This window comes from Galleria mellonella, unplaced genomic scaffold (genome assembly GCF_026898425.1).
Source record: "Galleria mellonella isolate WM207_F2 unplaced genomic scaffold, CSIRO_AGI_GalMel_v1 utg21, whole genome shotgun sequence".
Lineage (NCBI taxonomy): Eukaryota > Metazoa > Arthropoda > Insecta > Lepidoptera > Pyralidae > Galleria > Galleria mellonella.
In genome coordinates, this window is record NW_026442037.1 from 3,396,696 (window position 1) to 3,409,816 (window position 13,121).

The 13,121-nt window shown below is 31.8% G+C and overlaps 1 protein-coding gene across 11 annotated transcripts in view; it reads left to right on the forward strand.

The window, feature by feature from the left end:
* LOC113516486 (apoptosis-stimulating of p53 protein 1) overlaps window positions 1-13,121 on the forward strand; it is a 459,324-nt gene that overhangs the window by 306,548 nt on the left and 139,655 nt on the right. For 2 of the 11 annotated variants that reach the window (XM_052894324.1, XM_052894329.1), the window contains exon 1: window positions 254-332. The exons of 5 other annotated variants lie outside the window; for them this stretch is intronic. The gene's annotated coding sequence lies outside the window, so the exon portion shown is untranslated. Of the gene's footprint in view, window positions 1-234; window positions 333-530; window positions 546-13,121 lie in introns of those variants that run through there. 4 more of the 11 variants (XM_031910962.2, XM_031910964.2, XM_052894326.1 and 1 more) reach the window with 4 other exon arrangements.

Genomic DNA, 13,121 nt, shown 5'->3' on the forward strand with positions numbered 1-13,121 from the left:
AAAAATATATCATGTCTATAAACTCGAATGAAGGAACTCAAATGTAATTCAAACTACGTATACAAAGCGACCAAAACATTAAGTGTACAATAAGAGAGAGCCTTCCTAAACGCGTCTCGCATTCCGTCTAAAATTTTTTTCGCTTAATACCTATATTGTGTATGCATTTTTGTTAGGGTCGAGTCGGGGGGAATGCTTACCTACCCTTGTCTTGCTAGCGATGTTTCAGTGCCCATTCACCCTCGGTGTGGGGTGGTCGCGTCGCTTTGTGATACCGTCGTCACTCGATGTGAAGTTTGAAGTTAGTGTGCTAAGGCTTTAGTAATGAATGTGTGAGTTACGTCAGCTGGAAATCTTTGAGATACTTTTTTTTTTATAAAATCGATTTCTTTTTTATAATTCTCTTTGTCTATAACATGGCAAAGGCGAATAAAATATAAATCTTAAATTTCATAACCAAATAATATTTTAATATTTTCTGTTTGTTTCCATTACGATGGTAAAAAAGAGTAGTAGGTTTTTGTTATTGTTAATTAACAATGCAGGTGAGTTTGATTGTAATTATTGTAAACAAAAAAAGTATATTTGTCTTTATCTTTGTATCAGCTTTATTATGTTTTTAGAAATGGGTAAACAATGTTTTTATTGTAAACATTTTATACTCGTAATAAGGAAAAAGGCTGTGGTAAAATAATATTTTTTGTTAATGGTTAAAATTTTGATTTGTTTACAATTAATTAATTTACGTACACAAAAGCACTTGAAATATTTAAAAAAAAACAAATAAGTGATCTTTCTATTAAATTTGTGCACATATATAAACATATCTATTATGTGTACATATGGAAAAATAATTTTTATTATGATCCTGAAACCAATTACAATAATAATTAATCCAATTGTAAGTTTTTATAGAATCCAATGGAGATAATTAACACGTGAATGTAGTCATATTAGTTATTAGTCATTTAATAAAAAAAATAAACAAAATACAAAGTACATTGTTTCTGAAATTATGTATTATTTTATTAAAAAAAAAATAATACAAAAAGCATTAAATTAAATATTTAGAAGTTTTTTTTTTATACAACTTAGAATGGCAAACAAGCTGACGGCCCACCTGATGGAAAGTGGTAACCGTCGCCTATAGACATGAGCAGTACCATGGACATAACAGAGTATACTGTTTCACCCATTGTATTATCGTAATACTAATAATAAAAAAAAAAAAATATATATATATATATATATATATATATATATATATATATATATATATATATATATATATATATAATTAAAATGTCAAATCCACTCATCAATTTCTTTTTCACTGCAGTATTTATTCACTAGAACAAAAGTCATTAACGGAGTTATAAAATTTTTCCATTTATTTTGATTGTAGTTTAATTTTAATTGAATTGTGACTGTACAGTCTAGACTTTCCTTCTTTTAATTTAAGAGTTTCCTCTTGTCGGTGCAACTAATTCATCTATCTTCCTCCAGCCAGCTCTATCCCAGGCCATATCCTTTATCTCCCTATACGACATGACGCCTAGTGTTTCCTTTATCTGTCCCATGTAGTTAATTCTCGGTCTTCCTCTTCCTCTTTTGCCCTCTATCTTTCCTTCTACTATGCTCTTAAAAAAATCGTCATATCGTATAAGGTGGCCCAGCATTTTGCCTCTTTTATTCCTTACAAATTCAATAATAACCTGCAATAAATTTATAAAAATGACGATATTGGCTTACAATTATCATACTGGCCAAATGGCCTGGTATATAGTGTTTTATTTTTAATATATTAAATTTTGAATCGACTTTAAAAAGAAGGAGGTGAATTTGGTCGTATTTCTTAATGTTTGTTATCTCGAAACTCCGTCAGTTCTAAACCGATTTGGAAAATTCTTCTTTATCTTTTTTTACAGATTATTTTCATAAAAATCTTATTAAAATCGATTCAGTAGTTTAGTTTTAAAATAGAAACAAGTATAAACAAACAAAGTCGATTGCTTGAGTACCTCTGTCCCATTCGTGTTTCAACCGTAAAGCATTGTGTTTGCATGGCTGTGTTTCGGTTTGAAGGGTGGGATATAGCAGTGAATTTACAGGGTACAGAGGAATAACACCTGAGTCCTCAGGAATGGCAACGCATGGGTGGTATCATGGGCGAAACAGTATACTCTGTTATGTCCATGGTACTGCTCATGTCTATAGACGACGGTTACCACTTTTCATCAGATGGGCCGTCAGCTTGTTTGCCATTCTAAGTTGCATAAAAAATAGGTTTTGGCACATTGTAGTCGTTTTTTTTTTGAAACCAATTTTTATTTATACTGACATGTGCTTTGTTCCCGTAATCGCGTCTCCGTATTCTGTGAATAGAAAGGAGCGATCACATTGTGTTCCAGCGATGACCTTCGACCTTCTGATCTTTTTGAATTAATAATGCGAGTTGCTTAGTTCAACTTAATATTTCTGACGTCCTAGGCTACCGTTTATAATCTGTCGCTATATACATAATTCAATCGTTCGGACAAGGCATTGAATGTAACAATTAATTTTATTTTATACTGTTTGTGGTATAATCTAGTCTTCGATTTTTGTAAAAGTTTGTAAAAATAATTAATTAGAAAATAATTCTCTCGTATTTAATTAAATTTGATTGTAGACATTTATATCTATTGTAATTAAAATATTTGCCTAAATTGATTATTATTATCGGCTTAGCGCGATAGACAGAATTTTCGAAAATCAATACTAATATAATTTTTTTTATTATTATCATAAGTAATAATAATAATAATAAAGTTTCAACCAGTTCAACTGATCGGTTATTTTATAGCATTTTATGTGAGATTCTTTAGATTGATACAACTGTTTTTTTTATTTATGAAACGATTGAAATAAAACAAAAACTAAATATTAAATGGAGTAATCTGCAACGCATTAGTGAAAACCGCATTCAAATCGGTTAAGCCGTTTGTGAGATTAGCGTGCACAAATGTACAGACAAACATTCTAAAAGTCGTTGTTTTGGGTTCTATTGCTTTCATAAAGCCTTCTCGTGTATATCTCTATGTACAGACAGCGGCCAGTTACAATTTTATTATGTGTATTGATTGATTATAAAAATAAATTAAAATATGCAAAGTTACAATTGTAATTCCTAATGTTGTTTCTGGAGTTTTTGGAATATATATATCGTTTTTTAGACCATATCCGAAATTATACATACATATTAAACACGATGGGAACAATTTTAATAAATAATATTTTTTTTAATGAAATAAATAATTAAGTTGATTGTAGGAGATTTTTCTGTAGGATAAGTTCGCCATTGAATGTTAATTTTTTTAATATGTCCAATGTAAATTATGTATAATAAAGATTTGACAATATAATACAATAATTAAATATTATAATAATAATTATTATGTATTTAAGAATTTATTTTTGAATTAATAATAATCGACAATTGTTAAATTCGTGTACATACAACAAATAACTACGTTTACTAAATTTATATCTCCTATTTTTAAGCTCGTTAGAATATAAAAATTTTCCGCGATAGTTAAATAAGAAATGTTTTTCGCATGTCTTTTTTCTTCCGTCGGTTTGTTCATTAATATATATTTTTACATGCAGCCTTCCTATTTCCTAATTAAGGACGGATGATGGATGACTCGAAAATAGAAATCATGAAACTAATTGTATATTGACTAACTGAATAGGTTCACATTATATGATAGGTTATTAAAATGTATCTATGTAAATGTAAATATGTTTCGGAAATTATAAATTTTATCACGAATCTTTTAAGACTATTTAACTGTAGTCACTTATAATCATAGTTTATAGCAGTATTTCCGAACCGATACGATATCATAACCTTCAAGAAAAGAGCATATTCCTTTTTAAATGGCCGGCAGCACACCTGCAATGCCGTTGGTGTTGTGGGTGATCATGAGCGACGGTAATCACTTAACAGCGTCTCTCTTAAAACATCACTAAAGACTAGCTGTGGTTGCCAATCCGCCAATTGGCCTGTTAAGCGTGGCAACTACTAGCAGAACCTCCCAAGGAGGAGGCTTCTGTTACATTTGATGGACGTAACACCGTCCGGTGTTAAGTCCTAAATGTAATATATATATATATATATATATATATATATATATATATATATATATATATATATATGTATATATATATATATATATATATATATATATATATATATATATATATATATATATATATATATATATATATATATATATATATATATATATATATATATATATATATATAAACTTTAATGCACAATTTTATTTACATATATATATTCGTATATATATTTTTTTTTCTAATAAACTTAAACAGAGAAGGGCATTCACTTGAAACTATTGAATAGTCAACCATATGTTAGCACTTGAATTTGTTGCTTCACAAAAAGGCCACTCAAGTGTCTTTTACTTTTAAAAGGAACTTTACTTTTAAAAGAAACTTATTGTATGGTTTATACGGGATATTACTCGAGACCGTTGCGGCATGATGGTACACTATTTATTTATAGTTACCTGCAGTTTACACATGATTAAATGACAACCTTGATTTAGAAACGGTATATGTCGTAAGTTCCAATTTGACCAATACTAGAAATTCCGTGCGTCAATTTAAAATAAAGAGATTTCTTCAGGGTCGGCAACGCGCGCGTAATACCCCTGGTATTGCAAGCGTTCATAGGCTACGGTAACCGCTTATCATAAGGTGGGTCGTGTGCTTTCAGTGGTATAAAAAAAAATGCTTCTGACTGGTGAGAAGGATTGCTGGTAACAGGGCTAGCGGTAATAGTTTTAGCAGTGTACCCAAGCTGGTCGACCTCCACGCAGTTTCCCTTACAAATTATTTCGGTTAGTTCCTAGTGAATTCGCGATTCCTGCTTTCATCTTCATCTATAATCCTTCACTGGTACCTCACCAGAGTATATCGTTTACTATTGTAGTACTAGTCTATTGTGGGGGGGAGGGAAGGAATTGTTAGTAATGATGATTATTAACTAAGGTCGACCTGACAGCTATGACTGTGACAAACTAGCAACTGCTAGTCTGTCACAGTCATAGCTGTCAGGTCGACCCCCACGTGGTATCTTCTGGAAATCATCGTTCTGATTTCCAAGTGGCATTTGGCGTTCCATTGTTTCTGCCTACCCTAATGGGAGACAGGCGTGACAGATATGTATGTCCAAGTGTAGTCATCACGATGGGCTAACCAACCTGCCTTTAATTCTCACCAATCATCTCTTACTGTTTAGCGCAAGGCGAGATTACCATTCCATTATCATCCATTAAAAAAAAAACATTTTATTGTCTTCCATTTAAAAGTGCCTCTGACTATCTCATTAGACATTATAGTCGTGAGTATATTTATTATGTTATTATTAGTATATTATATGTTTTATGTACACGCTAATTTACTACTACAAGAGCACACGGCCCGAGGGTTTGTACCAGTTTACGGTAAATTATTCCCGGCTAATTTCGCAAGAAATATACGAGTATAATGTTCCTTTGTACTATCCCGTTGCTAAAATTAGAAAAGCAAGCATTTTATAATTTAATATATTGCTTCTATAAAGAAACTACCTTCTCGGCTTACGTCAGGGTGACACAGGATTAGCCCTGTGTTGCCCTGCTTAAGATCCCTATTGATTGAGGAAAAAATATTCAATGTCAGCGCGGAATTCGTAAAGAAATAATTTTAGGCCACTATATATAAAAATAATAATAACACAAAAAAATTGACGAATTTTTGATTGATGAATGTGGAAGAAGCGAAAGAGGTTTCATTGTTTTTGCCTACCCTAATGGGAGACAGGCGTGACAAATATGTATGTATGTATGTATAATAACACATTGTATTGCTATTGTGATTTTGACATTGTATTATGAGTGGAAAGGTTTTTGAGTAATCTATTATAAATATAAGTTTGTTTGTTTGTTACTTCTTGACGCCTTAACAGCTTGTCTAATAACTATGAAATTTGGTATATATTAACATATATAGGATGGAAAAAGACGTAAGCTACTTTTTATGGGAATAGGTTGGTCAGTGAATATATCTTGGTCACATGAGCGAAGTCGCGGGTTAAAGCTACCAAGGATAATGGCCAGGTTGACCTCCATACAGTCACCACTGAACATGATTGTGATTAGGTTAATTCGTCATTATGGGTTAGTTGTACAACTGACCCTAATGACTTCCGCACCTGTTATCTTTCACTGGTTTCTTTGCCAATGTTCACTAATGGCGCAAGGGGGACAAGCGTCCCATATTCGTAAATTAGTAAAATTAACACACATACATACGGATAATAAGAAATAAGAAATTGTCTTGATATATTTTTTTATAAATTTGTGTGTGTACAAATTCTCGTCAGAAGAGTAAAAATTTTTGACTGTCAAAAATTAGCTGAATATCTGGTTATTAAATTAGAAAAATATAATGATTTAAATAATAAAAACTTTGAGTTAAGAATGCAAAATCAATTGTTTACAATATTGTTTAGAAATAGGTAATATTTTTATACAACAATTTTATGAATTTATGTGAGTACAAATTCTCGTCAACGAAACTAATATCGTCACTAGTACAAAATTGTCTTCTACTTGTTCATTATCAGAGGGAGACTTTGTACAAAAGTCGATTGCTTGATTACCTCTGTCCCATTCGTGTTTCTACCGTGAAGCAGTTGTGTTTGCATGGCTGTGTTTCGGTTTGAAGGGTGGGATATGACGTGAATTTACAGGGTACAGAGGAATAACACCTGAGTCTTCAGGAATGGCAACGCATGGGGGTTATCATGGGCGAAATAGTATACTCTGTTATGCCCATGGTACTGCTCATGTCTATAGGCGACGGTTACCACTTTCCATCAGGTGGGCCGTCAGCTTGTTTGCCATTCTAAGTTGTATAAAAAACAAAAAATTAACAATTTTACAATCGTAACTTATCAAACTGTTTATTGAATTATAAAAACAGGATTATATAAAAGATAATATCTGAAATAAGAACATAAAATCTAATAAAGTATTGGAATAATATTTTGAAATAAGTTCTAATAAATTTGCGCGAGTACAAATTCTCGTCATCGCGTCTATTATCAATATTATCAAACATTTTAATTACCCGTCACGCGTCACTTGAGTAACGGACGATTTTAACAACCAGTCATTATCTTACTAAATAATTATTGTAAAGATGATTTGATTTATAGCAGAAACTTTGTGTTGGACAACCTTGAAACGCCCATATTTTATAACAGTACATGTTTGTTAACCGTGCCCGTGCTTGCGAGAGAAATTGTTTGGACTTTTGTGTGTTTTGGCTTTGACCTTTTTAATTTGTAAAATTCATGTTTTAAATTATGAGGTATATTTTACGACTTACAATAAGAGGAGGTTGTTAATTCATCTGTATATTTTTTATGTATTTATTATTCTATTATACCGCTAATTCCGAACCGGTTTTTATTCGCTTTCGAATCGGTACTCTTAGTCCGAGATTTTATATTAACTTTGTGACTAAGTCGTCGATTTTCAATGAAGTAAAATCTTGTTTGTTATTTTTTATAACACGGGGAACAAACGAGCATACGTTTGACCTGATAGTAAGTGACTACTGCCTATGAGCACTCGCAACACTGGATGAATTGCAAATTTTTTTTTTATACAACTTAGAATGGCAAACAAGCTGACGGCCCTTCTGATGGAAAGTGGTTACCGTCGCCTATAGACATGAGCAGTACCATGGACATAACAGAGAATACTGTTTCGCCCATGATACCCCCCCATGCGTTGCCATGCCTGAGGACTCAGGTGTTATTCCTCTGTACCCAGTAAATTCACGCAGTAAATGTAATGTACCTATATGATTTTTTCAATGTACTCTATTATATTTCAAATTCATTTTTTTCATCTCATAAATTTCTTCATTTCATCGGTGTAATGTCGAGGTTTTTTCTAGAGAGTACAGCATGGTGTTCTTCAAAAAAGGGGTAAAGAGCTTTTATTAGGGTCGGCAATGCGCGCGTAATACCCCTGGTATTGCAAGCGTTTATAGGCTATGGTAACCATTTACCATCAGGAGGGCCGTATGCTTGTTTGCCATCCTCAGTGGTATAAAAAAATGTGTCTATCGAATATTTCGCTATTAATTTGTTTTAAAATAAAATTTGAAGATCCCTTTGTGTGTTATTTCCGTATAAAGAGCAGTAGTGGTATTCTAAGTTCATTATTCTATTAGTTTAATATAAATTTGTCCTATATTTCATAATTTAGGAAATGTAATTTAGCCCTAAAATACTTTTTACATGTTTAACACTTAAAACTGAATTTACATACTAGAGCGTTGATTCGTGTTCCGAGTGTAGTTCATTCGCTGTTTGTCAAAGCAAATATATATGAAGTGAAGGCATTCAACCCTTTATGTAAATCCAATGTACAGACTCCATACCTCCCGACGGGGGTATGTCAAAAAGATGGGAGTTATATTGCCAAAGGGAAGCGTGCGTGGCCTTGAATTGTTTGGTACAACGCTGTTTTGTATTAGACATATTTTCGTTGTTTGTATCCAATCTGGCGACGTGTAATGCAATATATTGATCAAATATACCTACAATTTCAAGGTCGGCAACGCGTAAGCAATCCCTCTCGTGTTGCAGGTGTTTATGAGCGACGGTAGCCGCTTACCATCAGATGGATCGTCTGCTCGTTTGTCTAACAGTAAAATAAAATCAATTCATTTAGATCATTAAGTGATTTTTCGTTGTGTGGTACCCAGCATAGAATAAGCCACCCCTTCCTTTTCCGTGGGTATCGTAAGAATCGATTAAGGGATGGCAAAGGATGGGCACTAACGCACCTCTTAAAACATCTTTAAAAGCCTAACTGCGGTTGCAAATTCGCCTGCCAAGCATGACAACAATTTCAATGCTCAAGAAAATGGTAGTTCCAACGATCTGATCAAATAATACGGAAGGAACAATTCTGTTATAAAAATAATCATGAGAATCGTATCAGAAATAGGAATATAGTCGACTATGTTAGTCGCAAAAATATCAGATGAATTGAAAATGTTAAATGAAAGCCGTATTAAGTTTAATTTGTCTTAACATTTCATAAGAAATCACAAAATTTTATCATTAAAAATATCATAGGTATATATTATATTTTAATAAAATAGATATCGGATTAACTTATATGTATTTTAGTCGAGAAACCTCGACTAATTTCGGATATGAGCAGCCCTGTACGAGCGCTATAGTACCCTGTACTATCATGACTAAGGTCCCGGATGGTCCAACTAGTCGAGCTTTCTCGACTAAAATACACGCAAGTTACACCAATCGTTGTTATATTAAAATCACAAAATTGATTTGTCGATCATTTGGATTGACATTGTCATTATTACTCTCTCTCAAATACAGTTCTTGAAAATTTTAAGTTCTGTTTTATTTCATTGGTAATTATAGAAACTAATGTAAGTTGTAATTAAAAGGTGGCAGTTTGTTACTTTATTTGTATCGTCCTCGATATCTTAAGTAATGTTCGATATTGTACTGACGATCTCCTTCAATCTTTTTCCTACGATCTATTTTATACAAAATCCAGTCGTTCTCAGTACAATACAATATAATATTGTTAGCATAAATAAATTATTAATATTTCAAATTTCTGCTTTTAAAATATACAGGCAAATTGGAACTGCGCAAGTTTAAATGGCTTTATATTGATATTCCTTTGAGCAATGTCTTTGAGAATTGTCATGAAATCTTGAGTCTAGTTAGAGGCACATGATTTGCAAAATATTTCTGTTGCTACGACATTTGACATCGTATAGAGTTTGTAAAAGTGAATACTTTTCGTTCTATAAATGTACAATGAGCTGTACTGTTTGAATCTATAGAATAAAACTTGTAGGAATGCTTTGAGAATAGAAGATGCAAAGTTAGTTGCGAAGTGTTTCATACATTCCGCTTTTGCTCGAGTTGAAGCAACTATAAGATACATATATACATAATATATTATAAATTATGTAGCATTCCAATGAACGGGCTACGACGAGAAATAGTTATATTTTTGCTTAATTATTTCTGTTATATGTATTCTTGTACTTTATTAGTTTTACGAGAGGAACACTTTGTACAAAAGTCATGTGCTTGGGTACCTCTGACTCATTCGTGTTTCTACCGTGAAGCAGTTGTGATGCGTGACTATGTTTTAGTTTTAAGAATGGGGTATGGTCGTGAAATTACAGAGTATAAAGCCATAATACCTTAATCCTCAGGAATGGCAACGCATGAAGGGTATCATGGGCGATACAGTATACTCTGTTATATCCCTATGGACACTTAGGCGACATTTATCACTTTTCATCAGGTGGGCCATCAGATTGTTTGCTATAAAATAAATATTAGTAGAATATTGATTTATATAATAATTGGAAATATTGTCTTGTTGATTAAATTAAAAATAAACTTGTTTCAAATAATACAATACTTTATTAATAGGTATCGATGATTCTGTAGATTCTTAGAAGAGAATAATAAAGATTGAATCACAAAATTCTACACTTCTATGTTTCGTACAAGTAACAAATACACATTTTCAATAGATGCCTTTGTTTCGATAGTATCTTGTCTCTATTCATATTGTTAGATTCGGGAATTTTTAATATATTATAAATAAAATTGTATCTGATTCTAACAAACGTTGTTTTGCCTTTTATCTCCACCTATCGTGTCTATTTCTTCTTATCAGTATAGAAAGTATCTCTCATTCTCTCTCAATTTGGAGCAAATAATATATATTTACAAAATTTCATTAAAATTGGTTTAGCGGTTTTGGAAATTAGCGTAAACAAACGTCACGACATTTGACAAAAACAATTTTCAATATTTTTTTTACCACATAATACTATTTCTATTTTTGCAAAGGTTGTTAAGGTGCACTATATACATAGCATTAAGCCCGTATTTTATTATGTGATTAATAAAGAATAAATAAAAAAATTACACGGGAGTTTTATAATCACTATATGCCTTTATTTGTGTTCTCTTTGTTCTATTGATACGAGGACACATTCTAAAAATAAAAAAAAAATAAAAACAATCGCTAACTGATTTATCTGGTTATAGAAAAATAGCAATTATACGTAAGATTTCATTATATTATGAGAATTATTATTTCCAAAATCCAAAGTTAACAATTGAATTGTAAACTTTGACGCGATACTAATAAGATACAAAATAAGCTAACAATTTCACTGGCTTTATCTCGCTTATTCTCTAAAATGAATGTTTGTAATTAATTCAATCCCATTTTATATTTGAATACAATAATATAAACAAACCTTTTTGCTGGATGAGAACTCTTTTAGAGTTAAGCTCGCTTTTGTACATTTGCTTACCTCTGTCATATTTTTTATGTATAAATAATACATAAAAAATATGACAGAGGTAAGCACTAATAAGTATGTACAATAAAGTTTAATAACCAGAGGGAGACTTTGTACTCGTTTGCTTGTGTACCTCTGTTCCATTCGTGTTTCTACCGTGAAACAGTTGTGTTTGCATGGCTGTGTTATGGTTTGAAGAGTAGGTAGGATATGGCAGTGAATTTACAGGGTACAGAGGAATAACACCTGAGTTGAGAGTTCTCAGTAACGGCAATGCATGAGGCGAAACAGTATACTCTGTTATGTCCGTGGTACTGCTCATGTCTATAGGCGACGGTTACCATTTTTGATCAGGTTGCATAAAACAAAATAAACAAAAATAATATAAACCCATATTTTCTTGTAATTGTTTGTATCTATAATAAGTTTACTATTGTAATCTTATGGAGGAAACAATAAAGAGTATCTGTCCATCTTTATATATAACATTAATTTTGTATTATTTAATTTAATATTAACTTTCATTTTAAATTACTAATATGAATTTAGTACACGTAATAATTTTGCTTGATTGTTGTCAGTATCAAAGCATTTAGTGTTCTATTGTTTCTGCCTACCCTAATGGGAGACAGGCGTGACAGATATGTATGTACGTATGTTGTCAGTATTTGTTTTATTGCTATTTACTACTGATTTTTTTTATCAGCAAGGAATAATGTTTTTAAAAGCGTTATATGTATAGAGATCTCGATACAGACACCCGATAACGGTATTGAATTACGACGTTTGAATACATATTTTTGTATCTCGTCAAACTGAAAGCCCGAAAGGGTGTGGGCCAGAAATGTTTATGTATACATTTCACAATTCCCAATGTTTGAGTATTGATTTTTGTTAAGAACTTTTTGACAAATTTCCTCATCATAATGTTTAAAGTCTATTAGAAATGATAAAATTAGTGCCCTATTTAACTTGTCTGGGATTTAGTTGATATATTTATTTTTAGACACTAATATTGTAAACATTAGATTACCAGAGGGAGACTTTGTACAAAAGTTGATTGCTTGGGTACCTCTGTCCCATTCGTGTTTCAACTGCGAAGCAGTTGTATTTGCATGGCTGTGTTTCTGTTTGAAGGGTGGGATATGGCGTGAATTTACTGGGTACAGAGGAATAACACATGAGTCCTCAAGAATGGCAACACATGGGCGGTATCATGGGCGCGACAGTATACTCTGTTATGTCCATGGTACTGCACATATCTATAGGCGACGGTTACCACTTTCCATCAGATGGGCCGCCAGCTTGTTTGCCATTCTAAGTTGTATAAAAAAAAAAACATAAAAGTGAGTTTGTTAGTTACCTCTTTCCGCCTTAATTACTTAATTAGTCTTTATAAAATGTGTTATATGTAATGAAAAATGATATAAGCTACTTTTCAACCGACTTAAAAATTAATAAGGTTCGCAATTCAGCTTTTGTATGTTCTTTTTTAATGTTCATTACTACATAACTCTGTCAATTGTAAACCCATTTAAAATTGTTTTTTTTTTATCTGAAAGGATATACTTACAGATTGGTTCTATAGAATAGAAATTTTATCAAAATCAGGTTAGAAGTTTAATTTTTAAATAAAAAAAACTGGTTTTGCCACAATTGAAGAT